Genomic DNA, 11,423 nt, shown 5'->3' on the forward strand with positions numbered 1-11,423 from the left:
TGCACATGCAAGGGGGTAAGAGTACAATAATACGATATCTACCTTACAAATTTGAGCCAGGAAAACCACTGATCCGCTGCAGGGGATTAATGATCTGATCTGCAATAGATGCGCCTCTGCCTTCGAAATACCAGCTGCATAACCTGAAAATATGAAGAAAACCCTTGTTCATGGAGCAAAATATTATCGATATAATAAATTAAATCGGTTGACGGTTCGTAAGGAAGATAGCGGACAGTTATTGCAGGATCGAACGAACAGTCGCAGTTAGTGCAGGATCGAACGAACAGTCAATTCAAATCAACGGATAAGGATTACCTAATCGTCTAACACTAAAATCCAATGGCACATATTTTGACACGAAAGCAATTTGGGGAGTTAATCTCAGAACGTTTAAATCGCTTTAAATTGAATGAATTCCATCGAAATCCTCTCTCAGGCATTTGCAAGTCATGCACATGCAAGGGGGTAAGAGTACAATAATACGATATCTACCTTACAAATTTGAGCCAGGAAAACCACTGATCCACTGCAGGGGATTAATGATCTGATCTGCAATAGATGCGCCTCTGCCTTCGAAATACTAGCTGCATAACCTGAAAATATGAAGAAAACCCTTGTTCATGGAGCAAAATATTATCCGATATAATAAATTAAATCGATTGACGGTTCGTAAGGAAGATAGCAGACAGTTATTGCAGGATCGAACGAACAGTCGCAGTTAGTGCAAGATCGAACGAACAGTCGCAGTTAGTGCAGGATGGAACGAACAGTCAATTCAAATCAACGGATAAGGATTACCTAATCGTCTAACACTAAAATCCAATGGCACATATTTTGACACGAAAGCAATTTGGGGAGTTAATCTCAAAGGGAAACGCCTTACGGCATAAATATTGAAAAAAGGAACAAAACATAGCATATTCAAATACACTAAACTATCATTCTCATCGTAATCTACATTCAGTGCAGTCACAAAATAGCTAAAATCCTTTAAAACCCGTTAACAGTTTGCGAAGTGTGTGTTGAAGCAAATATTTGGCCCCGTAGGGACAGCATCCATATGCAATTAAAACCTGCAAACTACATTATATGTGAAGTGAAATACACTGGTGCATCACATAAAAATATGTTTGTTACTGATATTGTTGATTTGGGCTAAGCACCCGGGAGTTATTATCCCTACACTGAAATGACCGAGCTTCATGAAATACGCTGTCTATTCCTCTCAGCACGAGGAATGCCTGAGATTCTGTTGGCAGTTTGGTTATTTTCCAAACTTTATTTCCTTTGTTTGCCTTGAGAGATTATTTATAGAAGAGTTTACGGTATACAATAAAGAAAGCAGACCAAACTTAATCTTGAATACTTGACCTTGATAGATAAAGAAACCCCAGAAAATACGCTGAAAATCCTCTTTATTGCACTGCAGATTGCAGTGATACACTAATCTCAAAAGTATAAGAGCCCTCCCTCTTTACTCTACTGCAGATTACAGAGATATCCTCCCTCAAAAGCATAAGAACCCTCCCTCTTTACTGTATTGCATATTAAAGAGGTAATTTTCTGAAAAAACAACATAATAAAGCGTTTGCAAAACCCTTTGACAGGATACTTCTTGAGAAGAATTTAAAAACTGTTACCATTTGGAATGGAAGGGTAAAGAAGAAATCTGTTTTGTGAAAGTTGAATGTAATAAAAGCTGGGTTAACCTTACAAGCATTAGAAAACTGTTACCATTTGTAATGCAAGGTTAAAGAAGAAAACATTTGTAATGCAAGGTTAAAGAAGAAATATGTTTTGTGAAAGTTGCTTGTAATAAAAGCAAGGGTAGCCTTACAAGCATTAGAAGTAACGGGATGATTAGATCTCATAGAACAAGGACATATTTCCATTACAGTATCTTTAACCTTCCACCTGGTATTGGACACAAATCATCAGTGAAACCAAGGATACTTAATCATAGGGAGAAAGTTACTATAAAAATTGTGTCATCCCGGTAAAACCTGTAACCAGAGATAATGCTTCAAGTTGGTGATTAACGGAAAGAATCCAGCTTCGATGGCAAATATTTTCCTCTACTTCCCCATTCATGTCTGGGCATGAATTGTAAGTGTTGAAGGAAGCACTTTCTTCTGTAAAACAAAATAGCATTTAACATTTTTTTAACGAGGAAAAGTCCCCTATTACTGGATGCTAGTGTTGTAATAGCATTTCTATTTACCTTACATAAAGCTGCATTACATTGTAAAAACAAAGCCTCACTGCATGTCCCCTATTACTGGATGCTACTGAGTAATACTACTGGATGCTAGTGTTTAAGTAGCATTTCTATTTACCTTAACATAAAGCTGCATTACATTGTAAAAACAAAGCATCACCACATGTCTAACATATATATGGATGGAGTTACAGACTTCAACTCCTACTATATGTTTTTGGAGTTTGGACTATTTATTTACAAGAAAAACAATCTTTTAATTAAATAAAAGCAGTTTGAAATCCTACTTCAAGACATTTTCAATGAATCCTGAAAGCAGTTTCAGCATCTTATTTCAAGACACTTTCAATTGATCTCTGAAAACAGTTTCAACTTATGCATTACATTGTAAAAACAAAACCTCACCACATATATAACATATATATGTGTGGAGGTACAGATTTCCATTCCTTTTGGAGTTTGGACTATTCTATTTCCAAGAAAAGCAAGCTTTTAATTAAATAAAAGCAGTTTAAAATCTTACTTCAATATACTTTCACTTTATCTCTGTAAGCAGTTTCAGCAGCTTACTTCAAGATACTCAGTTCATCTCTGAAAGCAGTTTCAGCTCATCTCTGAAACCCATTATCCAATGATTATTAAAGTAAAACTCATACAGTTATCTAGTTTCCTTGAACCACTTGGGCTTAACACCAATGTTGAAGTTAAGATACCAGAACCCAATTGAACTTCATGTCCAAGAGGAAAAATACAAAACAATACTCTCAATTATTTTAAATTGAACTTCAACCAGACCTAATTTAATTACAGAGGAAATAGTCATTTATATCTTTCTGTCATCATCCTAATCTCTTGCACATCGATTTCAACTCATGGAATATCTAACGCCACATTTCTCAAGGATTCGATTGCCACCAAACGCTACATTTCCCTATCTTGCACATGAAGCTGCCAATGCCAGGGATGTCATGCTCAACACGAAGCTAATGAAAAGCCCTCTCTTCATTGTAGGTAATACCCAGCGACATGATAAGATTCAGAGAGCTGAAACTTCGCATCTTTCCAGACCAAGGAAAAGATAATTACAGGGAAGCAGAACTGTGTTTGGAAGACCAGGAGTCACTATTCACAGCAGGTCTTGTTAGGGAAGAAACGTTGCTCATTGCAGAGATGGAGAGTGGAATTGAATAAGCAGATAAAGGGGCCCTCATGGGAGTTCAGGGAGGAGTATCGTGCTCACAGGGGGATGAAACAGCAGTGCCTAATGCGGTAGGTAATGAAGACATTTTATCAGTATCATAGATGGGATTCGAAGTAACAGCATAGACGCTCTGCCGCTTACCATATTGCCTCAAAGATTCATTTTTTGAAGAGGCCGAGAGTGTATGATTACTTCGCCATGGGGAAGACCTGGGAGATGAGAGGGAAGCGAATCGACCAGGTGCCGAACGAGGGGAAGTGCCGCATGAAAACGGTTGGGAAAGCAAGTCTGACAAGTTCATGGGTTGAGGAGACGGGGAAGGGGGCTTCCAATAGCAACCGGATTCTTGCATCCTCTGTTGCTGCCGCAGCAATCCAATCGAATACAGGTCCCGCCATTGCTTCTGTAGTTGATAACAACGTTCCCGCGTATTGTTCTTAGGAGGCAACTTAGATTGTTCTTAGGAGGCATCTTTAGAGCGAACAGGGCATTGAGATTTTGCCATCCCTTGCTCTGAAACAGAGGATGCAATCTATCTTCACCCACAGATTCTTCGTCCTGCATATCCTCTTTATTCTCTTCTTTGATAGTAAACAGCAACCTCGGTCCTCCCGCACCCCTGCATATAGAGACTATCGTTGCTACTAATAACGTTGGGAGTAGTCCGGAATAGAGTTGCTGAAATCTCTGGATCTGATGCCTCCCGTATCAAGTGAGAACCCAATGAACCCACCAGTCCTTCACGAGTAAAGTTGAAGCCATTAACGGGGGAGCGTTGGATTATCCAATTCCCAACTGTTGAAGCCTCCCTCCATGGATTTAGGGACAACATTAGTGATCCTCCTATTTCAAGGACGCCGGCACTTCCAGTAAAATAAGTAGTAGACTTCAGCCAGGAGCACCTGCACGAATGACTAGAATACAATAATCAGGCCACTGCCATGGTTGAATTATCACTTCCTATTTAGAACGCTGAACAAGACCATTGTATAAAAAAAATACCATTTTTTTTGCCGCCATTGTCTCTCTGGTCCAAAGCCCGCCATTTCAATTCTTGCATGCTGTGAACAAGCATCGCCAGAAAGCACAAAAGTCCAGGTCTATTGTTCAACTTTTCAACCGGATACAAATGCCTGATTAGCTAAATAATAGTTAAGTTAACAAACACCATAGTTGCAAACCCACCTCTGCTCTTTATGAATCTGCTCTCTAGTGCTTATGGCGCGGCAGTGTTCTGAATGCAGAGTCGAACTGAAAATTCCCAAAACACACATATCAATACAAAAAAAGTTCAGGTGTTCAGTGCATACCTGTAAAGCACCGCCAGAGTAGCATGCTCGGGCCACGGGCGAAGCAAAAACATTTGCGTTGAGTGTAAATTAAAAATAGTTCGTGTCAAAAACCCTTGTTCATGGAGGAAAATATTATCGATATAATAAATTAAATCGGTTGACGGTTCGTAAGGGTGATAGCGGACAGTTATCGCAGGATGGAACGAACAGTCGCAGTTAGTGCAGGATCGAACGAACAGTCAATTCAAATCAACGGATAAGGATTACCTAATCGTCTAACACTAAAATCCAATGGTACATATTTTGACACGAAAGCAATTTGGGGAGTTAATCTCAGAGAGAAACGCCTTACGGCGTAATTAATAATCGTCAGTGTTGCATTACTCATATTCTAATACTCCCCTGATATTACACGTCTATTGCAAGTGGAAAGAGTATTGACTCTCATTAGTAAATTAACTAGTGTCGGGATTATTCATTTATAAAAACACAAACCCCGTGCAGGATTATTCATTTATATTTAAGACTCAAACCCCATGCTATGCTAGATTCTGGTAGATCTGTTTGGGTCAGAGCTAAATTAATGTTATCGTTTGTCACCTCGTCTGCGCATATCCATCCTATGCTTTTGGTATGGAGAGGGAATCACTTTATATAATAATAAGAATTTGACATTGAAAGACCCACAACCCCATACTAGATTCCTGAAGAGGTAAGCTCTAAATTAATGTTATTGTTCGTTACATTTTGTGCAAATATTCATCTTATGCTTCTTTTTTAATGGCTCAAATTATTTAGTGAGGTATCTTAATGTACATAAGGTTTATTATTGTTTAATTTAATTAGAATTTTATATTATTATTATTATTATTATTATTATTATTATTATTATTATTATTATTATCATCATCGTTTAAATTTAATATTAATATCGATGGAATAATTTTCTGTGTTATTGTAAATATTATATTATTTTTAATTTGATATATTATTTTTAATATTTTTGGATTTTAATTATTTTTTATATTAATTTGAAAAGGTTTTTTATTATACTTATTTTTAATAATTATTTTATTTCATTTATTTTTTTTATACCAAAGGTTTTAGAATTGATAATTATATTGTTATTCATCTTTTTTATTTATAATATATATAAATATATTAATGTTATTATTTAAAAATATATTTTTTTAAATTAATTTAAAATTAATTTTTTCTATGTTTTTATTTATTAATCTATTTTTCATATTTCTTAATTATAGTTCTTTTCTTTTTTTACTATAAGTTGGATTAAGCTTATCTCTTTAATATAAAATATATATCTTGGAAGTATATACTAATATGTACCATATTAACAAAACTTCCTATTTCTCTAAACAATATATATAATAACTTTAAAACTTATCATCATAGCTTTCACTCTTTTACATCCCTAAAGTCATTTTTTTTTGTCTCTTTACTATCCTCTTTTACTATAAGTTGGATGAAGTTGGTCCCTTTAAATTTATAGTATATCTCTTGGAAGCATATACTAATGTGGATCATATTAACAAAACTTCCAACTTCGGTAAACAGTATGGATAATAACTTTAAAACTTATCATCATAACATTCACTTGGATGAAGTTGGTCACTTTAAATTTATAGTATATCTCTTGGAAGCATATACTAATGTGGATCACATTAACAAAACTTCCAACTTGATAAACAATATGGATAATAACTTTAAAACTTATCATCATAACATTCACTCTTTTTCTTTGAAGTCTTACAGTCTTTTTTTTTCTCTCTTTTGTTTAGCTCAATGATGATTATGAAAATCTTCCTAGACTTATTCACTCTACCATCCTATCTCATGTGCATAATGCTATAAAGTTAGTTTCATAAAGAGAGAGTGTGTATCAACCTCCTAGGAAGATGAAATGAAATCTCATTTTAAACTCAAAGGAAAAAGCTTCTTGTTATGTTTAAATTCATCCTTAAAGCTTTTCACAATACATTCTCACTTAACAAATTTACATTTCTTTTCATCCCTATCTTGTGAATCATTTTCTCTTGAATACCATGTTCTAAAAATTTATTTGAAGCACAACACTACTTAAGTGATTTTAGTATTTGAATATCTCAAATTCAAATTTCTCAAATATAACCAATCATTTTAGTTAACCATATTATTAATATTTTAAATCATATGGTATTTTATTGTTTTCTTTTTTAGAATTCTACCATTATTCATCTCATTTTCAAAGTCAAGAATCATAATCTTAATGGTTTGTCACATTATTGAGTAAGTAAATTTCAAAAAATATGAAAATTACGAGGTGTGGTAAGAAAATGTAAAATTTTGTTTTCTTATCTTTCAATCTATGTATATGACCAAATAAGGTTACTAGCACTCATTGTGTCTAAAGGCTATAACTCCTTTTACTTTAATATATAAAAAGTTCCACTATCTAATATTTTCATTCTTAATACCAAAACATTCAAAAGAGCCAATTATATAATAACTTTAGAAGAGGTCAATAAAGCTTATTTGGAGTATACTTGAATTTTATTAAGAGCGTTATTTTTCCTTTAGGTTCATTATGATTACAATACTTGTCCATATATTAAAAATGATTATATTATCACCCTAAGTTGTTTCAGGAGTTGAATTTATCATAGCCTTTGCTCATAGGGTAAGTAGTTTAAGTTTAATCTCACAAAAAAGGTTTTGGAGACTAATAATAACATATCTTGTGACAAATATGTAGTTAAGGGAACCAAAAAATTACCAATTTTAATAGTAAATTACATTTTTTTATTGATTAAATAGACTATGTATAGGAAAAATATTTTATCCTTAAAAAATACCTTAATGTAGTTTAGAACTCAAATAGAAAAAAAAAAATTATTTTGTTTCTTATTTAGCTTATCAAGCAACTAATGTAGAAATTTCTCTATAAATCAGCTAGCTTTGGTACCATGTAGAAATTCTCAGTGTAGATTAATCTGATTATGCAATGTACTAAAGCAAAATACTTAATCTACTTCTACTATCAAACTTGCGGAAGCTTAATCGATTTTGAGCAAGATCAAACAGAACACATATAACAGAGAAGAAGATTCAATCACACATGAAACATAGAAAATACTTAGGGGAAAGCCTCAGCTAAAAACCCCACTATATGTATTATCATACAAGGTGGAAATACATCAGAATTACACAAAGCTTTAGCTCTCACAGCTAGCCAGCTCTTAATACAATCCACCTGGATGCTCACAGGCAATTAAATCTTCTCACAAGCCTTCTCCTCTGCCCTCAAAGCTCCTATTTCCTTGCGCAGTTACCTATGGGATGGTCTCCTTCACCCAATGTAACACTGCTCTAACACACTGTCAGAACTACGCAATCCTCAAGGAACCTTCTTCCTTCTGCATGGATGAGTTTCCTTTATAGGAAAATTCCTCCAACTGATACTACAATGTCCCTTTCTTTAATCTCAACAAGGTCTTTGTCTAAACTGACATGCATGAATTATTTATGAGAGAATATTCAGTTATCTAGAGTACACTAGTTGCATGCATGCATGCATTCACTGACTGAACTCACAATTAGTTCCCCAAACTGTTTCGAACTAATTTAACTGGACTTAACTCAGTTAACTGAGCTAATTAATTACAACTCATCCTTATCTCCTTAATTAATGGATAACTTCCTCAATCAAAGGGATAACTGTTGCATGTCTTCACAAAGACTTCATGTTTGATTTTCACCAACTAATTAACTCAATATGAATTAATTAATTATTTTTCAAACAGCTGGTGAGACTAAATTCAAATTTTAATTCTCAATTTTAATTCAAGGGCAAATTAAAATTGGAATATATCCTGAAATTCTATCTATAGCAATGTTATTTTTTAGCATTTCTATTTTTAACATTTCTTGTTGCCATTTTCAACACTCCCTCTAACAAGAAAGGGATTATCTATCACCCCAATCCTGTCTCTGTGGAACTCGAATTTACACTTTGACAATGCCTTAGTCAAAATGTTAACATCTTGCTCCTCGGTTGAAATATACTGCAACAACATGATCCTCCTCGCCACACAGTCTCTAAGATGATGATACCGAATGTCGATATGCTTAGACCAGTCATGAAACACTGGATTCTGAGAGAGTTTGATACAACTCTAATTATCACAATAGATCACAGTTGGATCCATCCTCTGATCGAACAAACCAACTAGAATTTTCCGCATCCAAATGGCCTCACATGCTACTTGACTTACAGCCATGTATTCAGCTTCTGCTGAGCTAAGTGCAACTGACCTTTGTTTCCTGCTATACCAAGAAACTGCAGCTGAACCAAGGTTGAAAATTCCTCCTGATGTGCTCTTCCGATCTGATGGATTCCCTGCCCAATCTGCATCTGTGAAGCCCTGCAGCTTCACTCCCTTTGACCATCTGTACCATAATCCATATTGATATGTGCCTCTGAGGTATCTCAAAACATGCTTCGCTACCTTCCAAAATAGCTTGGTAGGCTGAACCATAGCTTGACTCAGCTGGTTCACTGCAAAGCACAAATCTGGTCCTATGTTCACTAAGTACATTAGTAAACCCACATGCTGTCGATACACAGTAGCTTCTACTACTTCTCCTAAAGTAGCATCCTCCTTCCTCTAGTTACCTGCTAGAGGAGTCTGCATGGGCTTGCACTTCTCCATGTGGAATCTCTTGAGTATTTCATTGGCATACTTGCCTTCAGACAAAAACACTTCCCCATCCTTTTGCCACACTTCCATGCCTAGAAAGTAGTGCATGAGACCCATGTCTTTCATCTTGAACTCTTTTGCAAGGTCCTCCTTGCAAGACATGATCAACTGATCATCACCTGTCAATATCAGATCATCAACATAAAGAACAATGATCAACTACTTACCTTCCACCATGATGTGGTATAAGTTCACATTAGCTTCACTCTTTGTGAAGCCCAACCTAGTGAAGTAGTTGTCGATCCTGGTGTACCAAGCACGCGGTGCTTGCTTAAGCCCATACAAAGATCTCTTGAGTCGGCACACATGCGACTCATGATCGAAGGTCTGAAATCCTTCTAGCTACTCTATGTACACCTCTTCCTGCATCCGTGCTGTTGCTAGTCCTTTCTCCCAGCACTGCATCCACACTGTACCTCCTCTCATCATGTTGCATCGTGTTGCCCACTGCTGCACTGCAACTCAGTTACTGAGAAGTAAGTAATTGATCTCCCAACTGACCTCCCTGTTGGGCTAGAAACACCCTCTAATGTTGAAGCTCCCTTTGCCACTCCATCTGCATCTGTCTCTACCCACTCAGCTAGTGCTGTTACTCCTTGTCGGGGCTCCCGTAGCAAGGTCTAATCAAAGAGGTTGGGTACCTCAAGGATCCTGCCCCTATTTCAACCTTCTTGAGACTATCACTTCACATCACCCCACCTCCCACCTGGAGGTATGGCTGCATGTGATCCCTTTGCTGACTTCTCCAATTGTGGCTCCTCCATAATTGTCTGAGACTTCTTCTAGTGCTACATGTTGAGAGGTAATGTACTTTCCCTCTCAACCACCAAGTCTCTAACATTTGCCTTGCTCCTCAAGGCTTTGCATGCATCTTGAACCTCAAGAGCATACATGTTTTGTACCCATGAACCGATCTATTTCACTTGACCCGTGGTGATGTGTCTAAGGAAAATCTTTCCCTTACTAAAGACAACATCGTAGCCTTTGTCCTCCAACATCGCGATCGATACCAAGTTTTTCTTTAGTCCATGCACATAATTTACATCAGTCAGGGTGAGAGAAGCTCCATGCTCCCTCTGAAACACAATCGTACCTTCACCTGAAACACGGTACTTTCCATCATCGCCCATCTCTATGCTCATCTAGAGGTCCTTCTCCTCCAAGGTAATGAATAAACTCTTATCGCCAGTCATGTGCAATGAGGATCCACTATCTAGAAACCAACCACAACCCATCATCGATGAAACCATGCATGCGATGAGGGTGAAGTCCATCTCGAAATGAGAGGCCAATGCCTCACCTTCAGATCCTTCCGAGGATCCCTTCTTAGACTTCTTCGATGGACAATTAGTTGCATAATGACCCACCTCATGACAATTAAAGCATCTCACTTTAGATTTGTTAATCTTCTTCCCACCATGGGAAGAACTCAATTTGGAATGGGAAGCCTTCCCTTTCCCTTTCTGTGGCTTACTTGCTAAGGCTAGATTTTCTTCATCATCATGATTTGATGAAGAACCATCCCTGGTGCTTCTCCTGATCTCCTCTTGCATTAGATCCGACCATAGTCGTTCCCAATCTAGCAATTTCTCTCTTCCATTCACTGAGTCCTGGTAGCTATGCCAACTCTTAGGAAGACCAAGGAGAGTAAGACTTACCATGTCATCATCGGCTATTGTGATTCCTACACTTCCAAGCTCATCTCTGCAGGTGGTGAGCTTGTTCAGATATGTAGAGATCGTGTCACCCTTTTCACACTTGATTTTCCGAAGCTTGTCCTTCAGCGCTAGCTTCCTCTGGTCATTGTTGTTCTGATATAGATCCTTCAACGTCTTCCACATTGAAAACGGAGTCTCCTTCCCATGGAGACTCGAGACAATATGGTCTTGAACTCCCTCCAAAAGAATCCTCCTCGCTCTTGCCACACATTTCTTCCATTCCGCCAATTCTTG

The 11,423-nt window shown here is 36.8% G+C and overlaps 1 pseudogene across 1 annotated transcript; it reads right to left on the bottom strand.

Annotated features, from left to right (window-relative positions):
* Positions 1–2,570: 2,570 nt before the first annotated feature.
* LOC149179007 (uncharacterized) lies at positions 2,571–4,844 on the bottom strand (annotated as a pseudogene). Its single transcript, XR_016258889.1, has 2 exons — positions 4,425–4,844; positions 2,571–4,324 (listed from the first exon to the last, which is right to left on the bottom strand). The product of XR_016258889.1 is annotated as an uncharacterized LOC149179007 (transcript).
* Between the last annotated feature and the right edge of the window lie 6,579 nt (positions 4,845–11,423).

Source organism: Pinus tabuliformis, chromosome 4_1 (assembly GCF_031772625.1).
Source record: "Pinus tabuliformis cultivar Carrire ecotype Pingquan chromosome 4_1, CPIR1, whole genome shotgun sequence".
NCBI classification, from domain to species: Eukaryota; Viridiplantae; Streptophyta; class Pinopsida; order Pinales; family Pinaceae; genus Pinus; species Pinus tabuliformis.